The 19,833-nt window shown below is 47.9% G+C and overlaps 1 protein-coding gene across 5 annotated transcripts in view; it reads left to right on the forward strand.

Moving 5' to 3' along the window:
• The window catches only part of FBRSL1 (fibrosin like 1), a 1,147,774-nt gene that overhangs the window by 203,841 nt on the left and 924,100 nt on the right, over positions 1–19,833 (forward strand). The window contains exon 1 of one of the 5 annotated variants that reach the window (XM_078667902.1): positions 3,417–3,461. The exons of the other annotated variants lie outside the window; for them this stretch is intronic. The gene's annotated coding sequence lies outside the window, so the exon portion shown is untranslated. Of the gene's footprint in view, positions 1–3,416; positions 3,462–19,833 lie in introns of those variants that run through there. 5 annotated transcript variants of the gene reach the window in all.

A 19,833-nucleotide genomic window follows, 5' to 3' on the forward strand; every position in this document is an offset into this window, starting at 1 on the left:
AGAAATAAAAGGATTTTTAAATAGGTTATTTACTTATTTATTGAGTTTTGTATCGCGCAAACTTGACCCGAAGGTATCGGAGCGCTACACAGAGTTTGCATAGCTGCAATTACATGAGTTACAATTGAAGGAAATGTAAATACATAGTGAAAGTTTGTAAATGAAGTATGCAGAAGACATATGATGCAAGCACGACATTAATTTGTAGGCACGCACCGTATTGGACCTCATCAACAAAATGAGGCAAGCATTTTATTTATTTATTTACCAATCCAAGCATTTTTAAAGTTTTGTGCTAATTTTTTTTTTTTAAGGACCTGTGGAGCCGGGAGTGGACGGACAGGTGATGAAGCAAAACAGAGGGAGGATAGGGGGAGAGTGCACGTGTGAGAGAGAGGGGACAACTTGGCGCGCACCAGAGAGATGAAGGGGAGCGCTGGGTGGAGGGAGTGGACACAGCAAGAAAGGAGAAAGTGGATTGGATTGCTGGGTGGAGGGAGAGACATACAGGAGTGATAGAACAACATTGAACGCTGGTGGTGGGTAGCGAATCACACCAGGAAGACAGCTGGAAAACAGATGCACTCTCAAGGAGTGCTCTACAAAAAAGATTAACCGCATGCGCGCTAGCGGTTTTTCCCGCTGCGCGCTGCGATTTTGAAAATCCCGCGTTACGTGACAAGGTCAGCTCGTCATCCGCGTAGCGCAGGTTATGCCCATGATGAGCTGACCTTGTCATGAGCATAGAAGGGGTTAAAAAAGAGTTCACGAAAAGCAAGCACTCGTGGGAGAAAATAAGGAGCCAATCAGAGATGCAGTGATTAGGCCGTGCTCCAGTGGCGGGACAAAGACATGCTGGATGGGTTAAAACAAATCAAGCCAGCGAATAGAAAGCAAGCAATTGTGAGTGACAAAACACAAAGCCAATAGTAAAGAATGAAAGAAAGACATTCCTAGCTAAGCTTCTTGCACGTCCCCAGTATGTCTTCAGCAGTGTTGTCTGGTAGGCTTCGACCTAAACACATTTTTAAATGTAACACTTGCGAAAATTAATCCTATGAGTAAACTCATTTTTGATCAACCCAGCTGCAGTTTGGGCTCTTTCTATGCAGCCCGAGCCGACATTACTCCCCATTCAATGAGGGACAACCCAGGACATCCCTTCTCCTACAAGGCCACTCTGAATTGGAACCAGCTGCCCCAGTCTCTGGGTATCCCACCCACTTTGCCTAAAAGGCCCAGTTATTCCAGCAACAGAGAGGCTGGTCTTATGACGTACTTTTCAGATACTGCTTATAGCGCCAGGATGCCCTCTGTAGGGTAACACTCAGCGCTGTGCAAATACTGAACATAGACATGGAGACAAGAATGGCTGTAAGGAAGGAAGGACAGGAGAGACAGGTGACTGACCCAGACCAGCCCCGACAGCCTTCCAAGGCACTCGTTTGTGGCAGGATAGCTCTGTAGGAGCAGCAGAGATTCCTGTTCGTGGCAAACGGGTTCCAACCTCTGAAAGATGCAGCGGGTTGTGCTCCTGCTGCTGCTGCCAGAGTGTGAGTTGCAGGTTCCAACCTCTGTAAAATGTCTCTGTGGATTTAGGGCAGTTATCTTGTTGTGAACTGCTAGTCACACTTCAGGTCCGAGTAAAATTGCTCAACGGGTTGAGCGAGTGCTGCAGAGATATTATTTATATGTTGTAATTCTATTAGGTTTGCTTAGTAGGCTAGGGCACCACAGACACGTCTGTCACCTCTGAGGGAGGAAGGCTCCCCTTCCAGAACTCCCCCGGCAAGATTAGAATATTTTAACTACAAAAATGCAGCCTCTCGATTGAAGCAAGGACACCCCCTGATTAGAAAATCCAGGCAACTTTATTCAGAAATCTTGATTAGAGAAATAAAATCTCTTTATTTGAAGAAAACCCTATATTTTGAACAGGAAACACATTCTCCTGATTAGGCAGGAAAAACACAATTAAGAAAATACAATATCCCGGTGCGAAATTATATTATGCTGTTCAGAACAGGTATACAAATATATAGTCTGAAAACTGAACGAACGGAGTAAGAAATGAATGTACATATTGGGTGAAATCAATTTCCTGATTAGTAAAGTGCACTCGCCCACAAAGAAACGCAAAGTCTCCTGCATGTGGGAATACAATGTTATGATTACAAAAATCCGGTCTCCTCGTTAGAAAAATAAAATGTGTGCTGATGAAACCGAATTACGCTAATTAGTAAACTTGAATCTATTGATTAGGAAAGTGCAGTTTTGGGATTAGGAAAATACATTCTCTTGACCAGGAAAAGACAATCACTCGCTAAAGAATAGATTTTCTCGTTGTTATGTTATGTTATGTTATATTTATTCTTGTATAGCGCACGGCTACTCAAAAAGAGTGTCCCGGCGCTTTGAGCAAAGAGAGCTGCAGCACAATAACACAACACGGTAAAAAAGAAGAAAAGAACACAGAAAGAGCAAACAATGGGACAGCCTACTGGGTAAACAGCCAGGTTTTGAGACCTTTCCTAAAAACAAGAAGACTGGTGGCTCCCCGGAGTGTGAGCGGCAGTGAGTTCCACATCTGCGGCGCCAGCAATCCAAAGGAGCGACCTCCCAAGCGGGCTCTCTTCACTCGCGGAACAACCGCCAGGAACAAAGATTCTGACCTCAGAGAACGAGCCGGATGGTAAAAGGCAAGTCTCTTTTGGAGGTACTTCGCTCCCACCGCATGGAGAGCCTTATAGGCCAAAGTCAATGCCTTAAAAGCAATCCGTTTGCGGATGGGAAGCCATTGCAGCGTCTGCAGCAAAGCCGTAGCACTAGCTCGTCTGTTCAGACCAAAAATGGCCCTCGCGGCAGCGTTCTGCACGACTTGGAGCCGCTGTAACAGATACTCTGGTAGGCCCAGGTAAAGAACGTTCGAATAATCTAACCTAGAGCCGATCAGAGCCTGCACAGTCAGCTTCCTATGCTCCTCAGACAGAAGGGGTAAAAACCTCCGCAGCATCTTTAGGAGGCCGAAACACATACCCGTCACACCAAGGATCTGGGCTTTCAGCGTTAGCCCCTTGTCCATCTTGACCCCCAAGTTCTTAACAGTTTGGGATGAACAAGACGGGGGGAACATATTAATGGGCCACCAAGCCTGCCAGTCTGGCTCCGTATCGCACCCAAAGAAGAGTACCTCGGACTTATCGGAATTGCGTTGGAAAGTTAGATCTGTTCACGTTTAAGCCAAGGTACAGGAAAGCAGTTCTCTACCAGTTCGTTACTCAAGTGTGTCAGGAAAGAGTTAACGCCGAGTGAGGTGGCTTCTCTTACCGCGCATGCGCGGCGTTCAAAGGTGCTTTATCCTCTCCAGGTCTGTCTGTGGCGACAGAGGGAGATATTTCGGGGTCTGTGGAAAGAGACAGTAGCGTTCTTTGCAGAGAGATTAGCGCCCAGAAGCGAGCCGTGTCAGTGAGCTCCAGTTATGAACATTAAGTGCCCCCCCTGGGGGCAGTTACTGTACCTGTAGTAGCACCGGGCACCCCCGCGCATGAATGACAGAGTCTCTGCTGTCATTGAACCGGCACCTACCTTTATAGGACTCACAGGAGCAGTGATGCCCCCACAGGAACCCGCAGGGCTCTGACAGGAGGCCCTTCTGTGGCACAGAGCCTGTAGGCATGTGGGCACCGTGCACTGTGGTCTATGCTTGCCTTGTGCCAACTGTGCCTGTGTTTTAACTACATATGTACGTTTTTGACATAACACTTAGTATCTGGCTTATGTAACCCCACGCGGGTCAGAGGCTATGTGATTTTACTTCCGGTGATATAATTGGGGTCAACAGTCCTGTCAACAGAGTGGCATTAGTGAATGGAGTCACTGTTTGCACTCTGTCCCACTAAGGCCTACAGCTATGAGGAGGTGGGCAGTGAGGACTGGGCGCAGCGACTGGATCTGTCTGTCTGTCTGTCTGTCTGTCTGTCTGTCTGTCTGTCTGTCTGTCTGTCTGTCTGTCTGTCTGTCTGTCTGTCTGTCTGTCTGTCTCCGAGAGCCTTGGTTTAAGTGAAATATAGCATTAGTCTTTCCAGCACTCTCTGGTGGTGTACTTTTTCAACCAGCTTTGATTGGTCCATATGGACTATGGTGCATCTTCAGCCAGATCTGGCTTTTTACCCATCGTGGTGCATTCTGGGACTTGTAGTTTCACCCTCACCAGGAATCATTGGCTAAAAAATGCAATCCTAGGAAGTGCCGTTGGATAACCAGAAGGCCTCCTGTGTGGCGCGCTATCAGGCGCTCCCTGGCAGCTCGGACCGGCTTTTCTTTGTTCCAAAGGATGTATTTTCATTGCCGAGCCGCCCTCTTCGTGTTCCCAGCAGGCCGTGGGGCTTCCCGGAGGAGCAGAGACCGCTGGTCCTCCATGGGCCGACGGGCGAGGTTTAAGCTCCAAGGTTTCCGTTCCGCCTCGGGGACCCTCAAGAACAGCCGCGGGTGATGGCTGCTAAAGAGTTTCTGTATTAATCATTTAAAGGCCTTTTAAGTCAGGGAGAGGAAGTTCCGTCTTTGCGGCATCGATTCCGGTTCCAATTTCATTCACTTCGTCAGCTTTCAAGGGGAGGTCGAGGTGGTGCGAGAGGCCGCGTCCTCTGCGCCACCGACGCGCCCTGGCCCGAGGGCCCGTGGAGCGGCGAGCGTGGCCTGCGCTCTGGCACACGCTGCAGGGGCAGTAAAATACAGCAATTGTCAGGGTTCGGTGGGCCCCGGTGCCACTGCACCCGCTGCACCAATGGTAGCCCCGCCCCCGCCGAGGGCAGCATGACGTAAAGTGCACCAGGGCCTGGCTGGCAGTTTTATTCTGGTGCCAAGAAATGTTGCACCAGCCTTGAGCTTCCGTGCGCTGCGACGAAAGGGTGTCTACAAAAAGTAATTTCTCCACCGGTCATTTGGTGCATCTGAGTGAGGAGCAGGTCAATGGAGCCATGGGGTTCTGTCTGGGCGGGGCATTAATGGAGCAGGGCAGTTTGCTTCTATGTCAGGGCATGCGCTGTCGTTGGATGCAGACGCAGCAGCACAGAAAGCGCACAGCTCAGAGCCATGTTTTACTTTTAAAGGAGGGAAATGAACTGGAATCACAGTGACCTGGCCAGAGTATCATGGGCCCAGGCCACCGTTTGTAATCTGAAATACAGCAATAATCAGGGTTCAGTGATGCACCTCTGTACCCTGGTGCCACTGCACCTGCCGCACCAAGGGAATCTACGCCCTGGCACCTACCCCGCACCGGAGGCAGATGGCGTTAAAACGTAATTCATTTAATTCCAATTATTCAATTTAAGCACACACCTGGCTTTAGACGGACCACAGCTGCGTTCACTTTATCTACAATAAGACCACAATCCACAGCCATCCTCAACCCACCCTGCGAAGAAACTGGAACACAATCACCATCGACCAGATCTCCTCATCGCTTCTTCTAAACCCCCCCGCCCACTCCTCAAACTCCGACCAAGCAGCCATTAACCTCACCCAATGGCTATCCAACAACGCTGACATCCTAGCACCGTTGAAAAAACGTCAAATCAAACTAGGCAGCAAAAACGCCTCCTGGTTCAACGATGATCTTAAGAAATCGAAGAAACTCTGTCGCTCCCTCGAGAAGGCCAGGAAAAAAGACCCAAACACCAGCACCAGGGACACCTTCAAAAACGCCACCCGCATACACCACCAACTAATCCGGTCTGCCAAGAAAGCCGCATTCAAAGACCGACTAGATAACGCCCACAACAGCAAGGAATTATTCAACATCGTCAAAGAATTTACCAACCCATCAGCCAACTCCAACGACATCACCCCCTCCCAAGCCCTCTGCGACTCCCTAGCTTCCTTCTTCCACAACAAAATCGCAGACATCCACAACAGCTTCGACAACTGACCCGGAGACCAACCCGCCCAACCCTCTGCAGGACCTTCACCCCCCTTGAACATCCTTAACAACTGGAACCCAATCTCCACTGAGGACACCATCCGCCTGATGAACTCCATCCACTCAGGATCCCCAACTGACCCATGCCCTCACCACATCTTCAATAAAGCAGACTCCATCATAGCACCACACCTCCGAGATGTCATCAACTGCTCCCTCAACTCCGCCACCTTCCCGGAAAGCTGGAAACACGCAGAACTCAGCGCCCTTCTGAAAAAACCCACAGCTGACCCCACCGAACTGAAAAATTACCGCCCCATCTCGCTCCTTCCATTCCCGGCCAAAGTCATCGAGAAAGCTGTCAACAACCAGCTCGCCGCCTTCCTCGAAAACAGCAAATCCCTCGACTCCTCACAGTCCGGCTTCCGAGCCAAACACAGCACTGAGACCGCACTCATCGCAGCAACAGACGACATTCGAACTCTACTGGACAATGGAAACACAGTCGCCCTCATCCTCCTCGACCTCTCCGCAGCCTTCGACACAGTCTGTCATAAAACCTTGATACAACGCCTCAGAAACATCGGAATACAAGGAAAAGCACTGGAATGGATCACCTCGTTCCTTGCCGGAAGAACTCAAAGAGTCCGCCTCCCACCATTCAAATCAGAGGCCACTGAAGTCATTTGCGGCGTGCCACAAGGATCCTCACTCAGCCCCACCCTCTTCAATGTATACATGAGCCCCCTCGCGGCCATCGCACGCCAACACAACCTCAACATCATCTCCTACGCTGACGACACTCAACTGATCCTCTCACTCACCAAAGACCCTAACACCGCCAAAACCAACTTACACGAAGGAATGAAAGAAGTAGCCGAGTGGATGAAGCACAGCCGTCTGAAACTGAACTCAGACAAAACAGAAGTCCTCATCTTAGGCACCTCCCCCTCCGCCTGGGATGACTCTTGGTGGCCAGAGGCCCTTGGAAAAGCACCCATCCCGACGGACCACGCACGGAACCTGGGCGTCATCCTGGACTCCTCACTCTCGATGACCAGACAAGTCAACGCCGTTTCATCATCTTGCTTCAACATTCTAAGCATGCTCAAAAAAACATTTAGTTGGATCCCCACCGGAACTAGAAAAACGGTCACCCACGCACTGGTCACGAGCCGCCTGGACTACGGAAACACCCTATACGCCGGTACCACCGCAAAACTCCAGAAAAAAACTCCAACGCATCCAGAACGCTTCAGCCAGGCTCATACTAGATATCCCGCATAAAGAACACATCTCTGGTCACCTGAAAAACCTCCACTGGCTCCCCGTCAATAAAAGGATAACATTCCGCCTCCTAACCCACGCACACAAAGCACTTTACGAACTTGGACCCGAATGCCTCAACACACGACTGTCCTTCTACACCCCCTCCCGTCAGCTACGATCCTCCAACCAAGCCCTTGCTACTGTACCTCGCATCAACAAAACCACCATGGGAGGTAGATCCTTCTCCTACCTGGCAGCTAAAACCTGGAACTCACTTCCCACTCACCTTCGCCTTACTCAGAACCACCTAGCATTCAGAAAGCAACTTAAAACTTGGATATTCGACAAGTAATTCCCCACCCTTCCTCAAGCGCCTTGAGACCCTATGGGTATGTAGCGCGCTATATAAATCTCTTGACTTGACTTGACTTGACTAGAGGAGCATTAGGGCTCTTTACAGAAAGTATTCTTATTGTAACAGGAGAGTCAGGAAAGTGTGGTGTCTGGTTGAGACTGGATCACGGAGACCGACCTGTGAGATAAGGGGTGGCAAGAGGTATTCGGACCAGTAGCTGTCAGTCTTCACATATTTACAGAACTATGAACATTTTATAATGTAGGGCACAGGAAGGCAATGTGATTTGCCCAGAATCACACATTTTAGTATTTCTCTAGGTGCTGAATCAGACAACAGAACTCCATATTCTGGGTTCAAAGTTCTGCAGCTCTTCCACTCGAGCAGCACTGCATATATAGAGTTGTGCTCCTCTACAGAATATACGCATTGGTGTGGTGTTTGGGGTGTGACATCCCCCTAATAAATGGATTCTGTTCTGTGGAGTTGGGCCCAGGGGCTTCCAGTCGGGCAAGCAATGTCTGCGGTCTCTATTATACATTGCAGAGCTTGTATACCCCGCTCTAGGGAGGGAGTTTGGAGTGTGACCCCCCCCCCAATAAATGGATCCTGGTGTGTGTAGTTGGGTCCAGGGGCCTCCTGTCCGGCTAGCAGTGTCTGTGGTGTGGTTTCTTCTCAGATTAGCATCCCTCATGGCACAGACACAGGTCTCTGTTTGAAGAGCTTGTAGACACCCCCTCTAGGGAGGGTGTTTGGGGTGACACCCACCCTTCCTCTTCCCTCTCACACAAAACAGGGCAACGACAAACAAAGAACTGGATGGATATTATGTGGTGCAGAGAAGCCTTTTAAATTGATTAGTGTTTTCATCTATTTTGCTATGTCAATGCAACTGATTGTTGGGAAACCTCTGCCCCCCCCACCCCCCCATCTAAATGACTAAACTACCTCCCTGAGTGTACACTATATGCACTAACGGGCCGGGGATCAGTTAAAGTGCTTGATAGTTTTCAGGCAGCAAGTGCCTGTTGACTTGCAGTTCTGGACATGCCCGGAAGGGACCTTTGACCCATATTCCAACCATGAGGCTCGAAGCCCACTGGGTTAATTCCTACTGCTGAGCCCTGCCGGCTGGCACTAATCCCCTCAGAGGGCCCCAGATATCTGCTGATCCTGGAAGTCCAGGGCTCAGGCTGCACGAACAGCAGTCAGCCCCCTCAGCTCCAGAAACTGAGCTAGCGGGACAGGAATAAAACAAGCACTGGCAAAAGACAGAAGTCTGGTCGATAAAAGCTGGATTTTTTTTTCATGTATTTTTTTAGGAAAATGAATGCATTTTGCATTAAAATTATCAGAAATAAAATGCAACTGTCGAAATGTGGCGTGCATATGTTTGCAAAAAAAGTAGCGTGACCTATTGCCCAAAAAATAAAAATGGAAATAAAAGCAGAGATTGGCCTGCTTGCCCTCTCACTGAGGTGTACTACTGTATAGGTGGATGTAGATATGTGCACAAGTGAAAAGGTTTCAGTCACAGTGAAGTGAGGTAGTGGCTGAGGTGGTCTGGCCCACGTCCCCATACTGTCAGCTGTGGTAGGCAGACATAAAATGTGCATGATTCTTAGATAAATGGATGAAAAGGACTGACCGAGTCTCTTTATTCATATATCAAGTGGTGAACGTGTGTGTACCACTGCCCCAGGTGCATCTGAAACTGGTACTCTGGCTATTTTATTTGTTCTGAGAACCATGCCAATCTAGTGTGTACACCGACACGTAGGCCTGCTGCTTGTAATGCACTCCCAGAATTTGTTCTGATACCTGGAGGTGCACACTAAGCGTGTCTCAATAGTGAGTCCAGCACTATTGACCATGCTCTGGGTAAATTGCATCAAGCAGTGGCGACAGTTTACCAACTTTTTGTGACATACTGGTGTGACCAGACCTTTCTTCCGTGTCAATGGCTGTGTCGTCTCCTGACACTTCTCATTTAAACTTCCTCTGTTATGTGACCCGAGAGCCTTGCGCTGCTCCGCTCTGTGCATGTTGAGTGCATGTGCTAGGTATGGAACAGGACTCTGTATGTGTGCCATGAGAGTCTGAGTACTAGGAGCAGTCAGTCAGTCATTAAAAACTTTATTTGGATTGTTACAACCATAAAAGTATACACTATACATTTATAAAACTTTATAAAAGCACAAAATATGGAAGATTTGTAAAATTGTTAGGAGCAGTGAGATACGTTTTAATTACACTTGGTTTCTCATGGCACAAAATGGAGGGTGGAACCTTCTCCCCCAGACTGTTGAAGTGTCTTGTAGTCGGACTGTGAACGCCCAGACACCGAAGCAAAGGAGGGTGGCGACCCGGCTACCTTTAGAAAATCACTGAGCACCTTTATTAGCAGAGGACTGCTGGTCTGTTCTTCTTGAGCACTGCCAGTAGGCGGTAGGGGTAAGGTGCAGGGTGGGACTCCATTTTCTTTTGTTCAAGTTGAGGAAGTTTTGTAGGTAGGGCCTGTCCTTTTGTCTGTCCCCGATTACTGCTTCAGGAAGGCTGGGGACAGCCAGGTATAGAGATACAAAAGTTTACTGTGCCCTTTTTTTGCATACCAGTAGCACCTCTACCTGCTGTGAGAGCCATCACTTTGCACAAAACCTGTGTCTGCAGAGCAGCCACAAAGTGGCATTTGGAATGAGAACCAATTGAAACCAGTTCTGAAACTATCGCTAGTGAATCTACATCCCTGTTAGAAAAAATGTGTATAAAAGAGGGGTTCAAACCACCCCATTTTTTTCTACTTCCACATTCTAAGTAGCCAATGAAGGAGTATTCATAAGGACTGCTGTGTGATCTGGGCAGGTGTCAGTAAGACGGCCGGTCTCCCAGAGGTGGAGAGATCTCAACTGAAACCTGCCCTGTGTACTGGAGGCGCTGAGGGCCTGTGTAGGGCCTAGAAGTCCGGCTGCTTGCTGAGCAAGGTAGTGAGTGTGTCAGGCCCTGCAGGAGGAGAGCCAGTCGGGGTCCGTGGAGGAAAAACCCAGAGAGGAGAGAGAAACTCTGCTTCCTCTTGGATATATAAATGTGCAAACAATGCCCCTCTGCATAGGGAAGCTATGCAGACCAATGCTATTTTATCCTTCTTCCTTCCAGGACCGATCCCCGAGGAGAGGTGTGGCGCAGTGGCCAGGGTGACTGATGCTGGAATCTGGGGTTCACGGTTCGATCCCCGGCGCCGGCGGCAGATTAGCCCAGCACCATGTGACTCTGGGCAATTGCTCACTTAATCTTCCCGACGGCCCCCAGCGCCTAGAGACCCTTACGGGTGATTGTTTGCGCTTTACAAATGTGGATTATTATTATTATTATTATCTCTTGAATTTAACCCCCTAAGTGGTGGGGCGAACGGCCGACGCGGCCCCGCCCGTTTCTTTGAACGTTCGAAGCAGCTATGGTGATAACATTCCCTTGCAGCCACAGTTGTAACGCATGCGCCACAGAAATGGAAAGCTTCCAGTGTCTGCCTTGTTAGTTTGCACGTTGTCAGAAACAATGGAGTTTCTAAACTGAAAACATGGCCTTGCCAACCTTCCCATTCAGTTTGCTTTCTCATGGCCTCCCCCATCACACACATTCTCTGATATTAAGTACAGTTCTGTTTACTGCCTTTCTTGCATGGAACATACATTATCACATTTCCATACAAGGCAACGATTGCTAAAACTCTAAAATAATTACTAAGTTGAACTGAAGAAAGTGCAACTTATTTCCCTCTTGTGTTTACTTTCTGTTTTGTTGAGGGTGCCACCGTTGCTTTTGTTACCCCTTCGGAGTGGCATCTCGCCAGGTGAAAGGTGAACAGGTAGGGGCTCTGGTTTAAGAGGCAGGCACTACAAACCTTTCCAGTTGATAAGCTTGTGTCCTGCAGCTGGAGCCGAGAGGTTGGTCTGATCAACCTAAGGACACACCTGCTCCTAAAATCCCCCTTCTGTGCCAGTTGCCCACCCTAGCCATCACCTCAGCTGCCAGCCTGCAGCGCGGTAAAGAAAGTATTAAAGAAAATAAGTGGCGAGTTCAGATCGCTGTCCGGATCCGCCTGATTATGCGGTGATGGCGCTAAGTGGCCACTTTGGCTGATTTATACTTACACTAATCTAAGTTACTTGCCCACTCTTAATAATATTTCTAGTATTAGAACACTGGAATATTGAGAGCCCCTTTACAGACAGTTGAGTGGCTCGTGCCGATAATGGCTGGTGTTGGCGATTGGCTCCAACAGTGCAACGTTTGTCTCACGGTTTCTCACCTTCTAGTTTAGAACATTCGACCTTCAGTGGATGGGATGCTCTTATATCATTATAGCCCTTCCACCTCAGGCTCTAATGGTTGTTAAAGGCCCTCTCCCTCATAGGCCCTGGGCTGTAAGTCTGACCTTTAAATCGGTTCAGGTCCTTTAACAACTGATATGGCCCACAGCAGTGGGCTTTTACACTACTTTAGAGCAGGGCAGCTGGGGGTGAGTCTGCGACAGGCAGCCAGCACCATGTGAAGTAGATGCCCCTCAGATCAAGTGATATGAATGTCCCTCGGACCCCCAGTTCATGTCCCTCAGACCCCCAGTTCATGTCCCTCAGACCCTTGGTTCATGTTGAGGCGGTGCGCTTTACAAGCAGTGACCCACCAGGGGTGCCCTTGTGAGTGTTAAGAGAGAGCGGGTGATGTACTCCGTGTTTTAGTGTCTGTCAAGAGACCAAGATTTTATTAATCTTTTTGTGTTTTTTGTTGGTAAACAAATATATATATAAATTCAACTTATACATCATTCATTTCAGCACATAAATAATTACACATTACTACCTATATTACACTGGTAGATCCAACCGCAAACTTGTTTAGAATTCACAGTTAAACAGCATATTATATTTATCACACTTTATATTGTCTGGACAGATTATGTCGCAAGATTAGCATTACATGGACAAAAACACTGGTAGTGATTTGAAGAATACCACCAACGCGTTTCGGCAAATGCCTTCTTCAGGATTTTTCTTTGCCGGTGAATACTGTACTGATTTCTTTGGAGATATTATCCGTGCCGTCCCTTCCTCACTTGTAAGGTTATGTACTGAGATTGACCGCTCTTCTTTTGGTTCCGTACGTCTGGATTGTATTTCTTCACTATTTCTAACACTCAAAAATCTGATATATATCTTCTAATATGAGCAGAAGCTCATCAGCAATGCGATATTCCTAATGTCTTGGCCCACAAATGAGCAGAACTATTTAAGGAGCTTAAAGACTGCTGTACACTGAATTTACATGTGTTAGCTTCTGTAGTCATTCCAAGCTTGAAATTTAGGGCTAGATGTAGGTAATAGCAAATTACCGAATGGTAAATACCGAATTTTACCGATTCGGTATTTACTAATCGGTAATTGCTATGTAGGAAAAAAAAATCAGTAAAAATACTGAATCTGTAAGATTCGGTAATTACCGATTCGGTAATTACCGAATCAGTATTTGCCATTGATTCCTATGGGCCTTGAAGCCCATAGGAATCAATAGCAAATACAGATTTGGTAATTACCGAATCAGTAAAAATACAGATTTTCCAAGGGGGACAGGGTGTCACTTTGACACCCTGTTGCACCCCTGTTTCTGGCTTGTGTGCCATGTGACACACATACATGCTCTTAGGGCATGTATGTGTGCCACATGGCACAGGTGTACATGCACAGATGTGCATTTACACTGGAATTCGTTATTTACCATGTAATAGTATTACATGGTAAATAACAAATCGGTAATGGCCTGTGGCACTGTAAACTGTGCCACCTACATATTGAATTACAGAATCGGTAAATTTACTGATTCGGTATTTTACCGAATCGGTAAATTTACGGATTCGGTAAATATACCGATTCTGTAATTTTCTAGCCCCCTACATTACAAAACCCAAATACCGGTCGCTAGGCTGAAATCGGCTGTTACCGACCCGTATTTGGGCTCCTACATCTGGCCCCTGGTCGCTTGAGGGGCCCTCCATGTTCCCCTATTTTATTACGAAGACCACGGTTATATGGCGTTCTTTATCACCTCTCCAACCGGCTTCTCCATCTAGCAGTGAACCACCGGGGTGCCCTTGTGAGTGTTAAGAGAGAGTGGGTGATGTACTCGGTGTTTTAGTGTCTGTCAAGAGACCAAGCCTGGGTCAGTCTGACCAGTGGAATCCAGTGCGGAGGCGCATATATATGCTTTAGGCCGGACCAGCTCTCCTGAGATCCCGCCAGATAGGATCTGTTTAGGTCTTTAATCCTTCGCAGGTGGCATCTCGCTTGCTTTGTCCTGGCTTGAACGAGTTCTTTAATGCGGAGGTTCTCGGCCGAGGCGGCTCATTGAGGCTTGATGTTGGCATCTTTCCAGGCTTTGGGATAGGCTAGCGCGGTGGGTTGTGTGGTGGGAGTTTGCAGGGACGTCCAACCATCAACAAGTTACCTGGCTCATAGCCACCTGTAGGTTTTTGACAGTTTCAGGAGAGGCGTTGTAATGGCATGCGTTGTAATGTCATGCGATGTAACGCCTGCGTTGTCGTGACATGCGAAGTAGTGTCATGCGTTGTAGTGACATGCAATGTAATGGATTCGTTGTAGTGACATGCGTTGGGAACGATGTTGCAAATCCACCACTGAAATTACTTCATATTTCACCATATTAATTCACCACTAATCCTTTGTAGGCTTTCTGAATAGCGTGCGTCAACAAGCGCTATATAAATACAAACCTTTGTCCTCCTCTATCCTTCTGGTATCATTCCAAATCCAAATAACTGACTAACCTATCCACCACTTAAAATGTCCTGGCATGTTTCACTATACTAATTCAACACTAATCCTCTATGGGTCCCGGAGTAGCGTGCTACTCGCCGAAAAAGCGCTTCGACGCCTCGTCATGGGTAGTAAGCGCTATATAAATGCAATTACAATATAATACAGTACAATACTGCGATGTAATGGTTGCGTTGTAAAGGTTGTTTCCCCTCTGCAAAGCTACATACATATGGTTCTACCACAGCGCTTGTGGGCAGCAGGCGCTATATAAACGTAAGAGGCCCTCACTGAAGGGAGTGACGTTCACTCACCGTACACCCAGATGTGCCTTTACGTTGTATGGCAGTGCGTCACTGGCTCCGTGCAGCCTTAAACCGACTGCTTAAAAAACAAGCATTGGTAAATGAGCCCTCCCGCCCCCTCGGCGACGGCCTCGCCTGCGCAGCTTGTTTCAGATGAAATCGTTGAGCGCAAATTTACTGCCCGAGCGGCCCTGGCCTGTCGCGCGCGCCCGTGAAGTGCCGCCATCTGGCACTTGGACAAGTGCGGAGATTAATGTCGAACAAAGAGGCCCATTCATTCTCGCCGCCCACTTTTGGACAGAAAGCAAATGGTTTTAATCAAATATATATGTTTCCCCGCGCAGATCGGTGGCTGTGAGGGTGCCAGCAGCGGTGGGCGCCTCTTGGCGGTGAGAGGGTGTGACTCGGGGGCGGGGAGAGCGCGATTTAAAACCCATTCTTCTGCAAGAGTAAGATGCAGCTAGCTTTTAAAATGTAACTCTTCCTCTGCCCTATAGCTCCTCGAAGACGAGGAGCTAGATTTACTGACCAACTCCATAGTAAATTGGTTTTAACAATGTTATATAGTGCTTCACTCGACATGTCTGACATTTCTAAGCACTGTAAGCAACTGATTGTACTTACTATAACCCAATTTAATGGTACACAATGTATCGACATTAGAAGGATGGAAGACTGGATTGCCTTGCCAGGATTCGAACTTCTGCAGATGTCAGTGGCTACCGTCAACTCGACCTAATGACTTCCATACAGTGTAATTTAGCAAAATAGTGAGTTTTGAGAATTGCATATGTTGAAGGCCAGAGGCCTACTGACGTCACATCTTTCCCACTGTGTTTACACCCTAAATCACAGTTGTTTTGTGATATAAGCTGTGCTCGTTTTTTGGTGCAGCATTTCTTAAATCGCAAAGATTGTCGTTGACCCGTTTCACCCCTATTGAAGGAAACTTAATATAATTATTAAACAAGCCTTGGCAAAGGAGATAAATCTGCTGTTGGCAAGTTAGTCTGACGCTTAATATTTGTGTTTTATAACAAGCATATGGCACACAAATAAAAAGAAGAAAAAAGAAAACCCACTTCCAGCTAAATATGTCAGCCATATGCTTGCAATAAAAATGTGAAATTTTAAAATTAAGCATCATATTTAATTTTAATAGAAAAGTACAGGTGCTTCCCAGCAGGCATTTGTACTTAAGATGTAAACACACCCTTTTTCAGTTTTAATGTGCATCACAATTGGCACAAAGCAAAAGTAAGTACTGATTTTGAATTATTGTAACTTGAAGACATACTTTAAAAGTACGAGAATCACTAAAGTAAGTTAAAAATGAATAAAAATTTGAATGGAAAAAAAGCACTGGCAAAGTAAAGCATTGGCCCGCCAGCCCTGGAAATTAAATGCACATCTTTATAGACAGAAGTGCACATGTGATCAGGAAAAATGCCTTCACTCGAAGTGCTCAGTGACTGGCACTTTGTCGCGCAGAGACAGGTCGCTGTCAAGTTCTGTTTGCTACATTTAGGTGTTAAACTGATGTTAACAAAACCTTTGACCAAGCGGTGTGAACAGGTTTGTAAAATGACAAAATAGTGAAGTGTTACAGCATCAAAATCTGGTACATTATGCCCATGATTTGTCTTTTCCTGACACATAATCTAACCCTGCTGCATAGCTTGGTTGTACCTGGTCACATAATTCTAGTGTCCTTGCCCCTAACTGGTGGGTTTATGTGCTCACTAGAGGCCCACGACAGCGCCAAGAGGTATAGGCGTAGGAACTGTGGGGTACAGGGGTGACTTATCCCCCTCTCACCCCAGATTTTGAAGTGTAAATTAATAAACAAACCATGGCAGTCCGTGCGTTTCTATCTACAGTGCTTAATTTGTAAAAGTATGAGTGCCGGTGCCGAAACCTCTCTCGAGGCAATGCTATTAAAAATCGGCGCCCGAATACCAAGGCTGCCTCTTGTGAATCCACCTCAGGCCTCTTTGATCCACCACCAGACACTTCGCTGCCTCTTTATCTAACGCTTGTCGTTCCCGCTTTCTCCCTTTGGGCCCTTTGGGCCCTTTGTTCCATCTTTCTTTTCCTCCTTCCTCCTCCTCCTCCTCCTCGCTCTCTTCCTCTTTCTTTCTTTCTTTGTGTGTTTTCTCTGTCTTGCTTGCAGACAATGTCTGATGCCTTGCTTGAAATGGAAAAATAGAAGTGCTGGTACTCTGTACCAGAGTGCCTGCTTGTTACTGAGAAGTGCAGGTACTCTCCAATTAAAGGCATTGCATTTCTCTTGAGAAGTCCCGGTACTCTCCTACTCAAAATAAAAAAGTGCCGGTACTCCGTACTGGACAGTACCGGCCCATTTAAAGCACTGGTCTGATGAGGAACAGTAAGTGCCGGTGGGCCCCCCAGCTCAGATGGAGCACTGGCCTGAAAACCCAATGCACGTCTCCTGAGTCACATAGAAGCCCTGTAGCTTGAGCAGCAAACTCTGGGGTCTGCACCTCCTTGTTTTGTTATTTTTTTAGTATGGTCATTGAGGGGTTAAGTATCTCCTACAAGTCCTGTTTGTCACCTCAGGGGACCAGTGGAGGAAAGGAGGGCGGGAAATGATCATCAGTGTCTGTGGAAACATTGCACACAAAAAACACACCTTTCAATGTCATGACAGCATCCATATATATGTGCACACGGTGTCAGTTTGATATAGGGTGTGATAAGTGTATTTATTGACCCCTGTATCCCAACACTAATGAATAACAATAATGAACACAAAACCCTGGCCTTTGGTGTTATATGGCCATAGAAGGATGTACCTACCCCTGCATTCTCTTAACTGCACAATGTGCATTCCTGGACTCAAATCCCGGCTCCCCACCTGACCAAATTGTGTGATCTGGGGACCATAGCGTTACTGTTCATTTTCCGTAACATCTAGTTTGAGAGCAGATTAAAATAATTCAGCCCAGGAACTGCTCTCTATGGAAACCATACTTATGCCTGGTATTCGCACAGGTATGGCGCGCTCCCGGCAACGCGCCTTATGCACTGTGCGTGCTTCCAGGCGCCTCTTGAGCCCAGGGACCCCGGAGGCTGCGTGTCTGAGAGGAGTGTCGGCCTCACACTGACACATGGCAGGCCTGCTTCATCCCCGTCGCCCCCCCCCCCCCGTGACGCGGCCGCGTTAATTAGACCCATCGGGCGCCTCTTAAAAGAAGCCGACAATTAATTTGAGGCGGCGCAGCTGGTTTCACTCTGGATTCTTGAAGCTCGCGTTGCGCCGTCAGCTTGTTTCCTTCCCCAGGTACAGAATCCGGGGGCTCAAAGCAATTGTTTTCGTTGGCGGTGTAACGAAACTCTGCAGAAAGGCAGAGCCCTCGAGGCGCTATACCCGGGTGAGCACAAGAGCACAGATCCTATTAAAACATTAGGCGCCTCCGTGCGCTGCCGGGCGGCGCTGCTGATGCGGCCCAAGCAGCGGTGCCTGCCTGGCCTAGCGCCTCGGTTCGCGCCGGGGACCGCTATAGCGCTTAGACGTGCTCCTCGGCCGCCTTATGGGTGTTTCTGAGCTTTACGTTCTGCTCCTCTCTTGTAATATATATCACAAGGTCAACTCTTTTCGGAGGCCCCATGATGCTGTGCGCGGAATGGTGGGCGCTAAACTGGGGGGGTCCTCTAGATGGTGAGGCTTGAGAAATGGATAGGCCTAATCTTTTATCCGCACGAGCCTGGCGTGTTATGTCAGGGCATTTGTATAGCGCACTGCCACCATTGGCATGTTCTTGAAGCGCTTTGAAAATCGAGGAACCCCATATAAATGAATGAATGAATGAAAGAGAGGCACGTGAACACCCACCTTTCCAACTATATCGAGACAGCGGGTGGCCTAGACCCTTCACAATCTGGGTTTAGGCCCAACCATAGCACCGAATCCGCCCTACTGGCCGTCACCAATAACATCAGGATGACGCTTGATAGTGGAGGGTCAATGATTCTGGTGCTATTGGACTTATCCGCTGCCTTCGATACGGTGTCTCACGATTTGCTTCTCTGTCGGCTGAGAGAGATAGGACTGGGAGGTACAGCCCTGTCCTGGATGGCGAGCTTTCTTTCGGGTCGCTCTCAGGAAGTCCGATTGGGCTCCCATAAATCCATCGCTAGGGAGCTCACCAGGGGTGTGCCACAGGGCTCATGCCTAAGCCCCACATTGTTTAATGTGTACGTGGCCCCCCTGGCTGACTTGGTGAGATCCTTTGGGTTTATACCGGTGTCCTACGCCGACGACACCCAACTTCTGTTCCCTTTTAAGACCTTCTCTCCTGCTTTACAAAGAACTTTCGCAGAAGGCATGAGGGCAGTCTCCAGATGGATGACAGATAACTGCTTACAGTGCAACGTGACCAAAACAGAGGTTGTACTCTATGGGGAAGCAGTAACACTATGGTCCAATGAGTGGTGGCCGCTTGAACTAGGACCTGCCCCTATTCCCAAACAGACCATAAGAAATCTGGGAGTGCTGTTTGATCAGTCTCTGACCTTTAAAGAACACGTCAACCAGGTTGCTGGCACCTGTTTCGGGGTCATTTCTTTGCTGAGAAGGGTGTTTCCTTTTCTCCCAGATCACCACAGAAAGACCTTGGTCCAGGCTCTGATCGTTAGTAGACTGGACTACTGTAATGGCCTTCTTTTGTCAGCTAATGAAGGCCAATTTAACAAACTTCAGGTGGTCCAGAATACGGCCGCGAGGTTAGTCATGAATGCTCCATCTAGGACCCCCTCCCGGCCACTACTGACAGAACTTCACTGGCTGCCAGTGCGACTGCGGACCAAATTCAAAATCCTGTGTACAATTCACAAGTGCCTGATGGGGAAAGGACCGAAATTTCTCACCTCAGCCTTCCTCCCTTATGTTCCTGGACGTTCACTACGATCAAGCAACCTCCAGCTCCTTAAGGTTCCAAAAATTAAAAAAACTCGGCAAGGAGGCAGGGCCTTAGCGTACACAGGGCCTGTTCTTTGGAACACCCTGCCCCTCGCATTAAAACTTAGTACTGATCACCTGTCTTTCCGAAAAACCCTGAAAACGTACCTTTTTTCCAGCATCTAATTCACTCCCCTCCCACCACTCACTATAAATGTCTATGGGCAGAGTAGCTGGTC

This window comes from Lissotriton helveticus, chromosome 11, assembly GCF_964261635.1.
Source record: "Lissotriton helveticus chromosome 11, aLisHel1.1, whole genome shotgun sequence".
Taxonomy (NCBI): domain Eukaryota; kingdom Metazoa; phylum Chordata; class Amphibia; order Caudata; family Salamandridae; genus Lissotriton; species Lissotriton helveticus.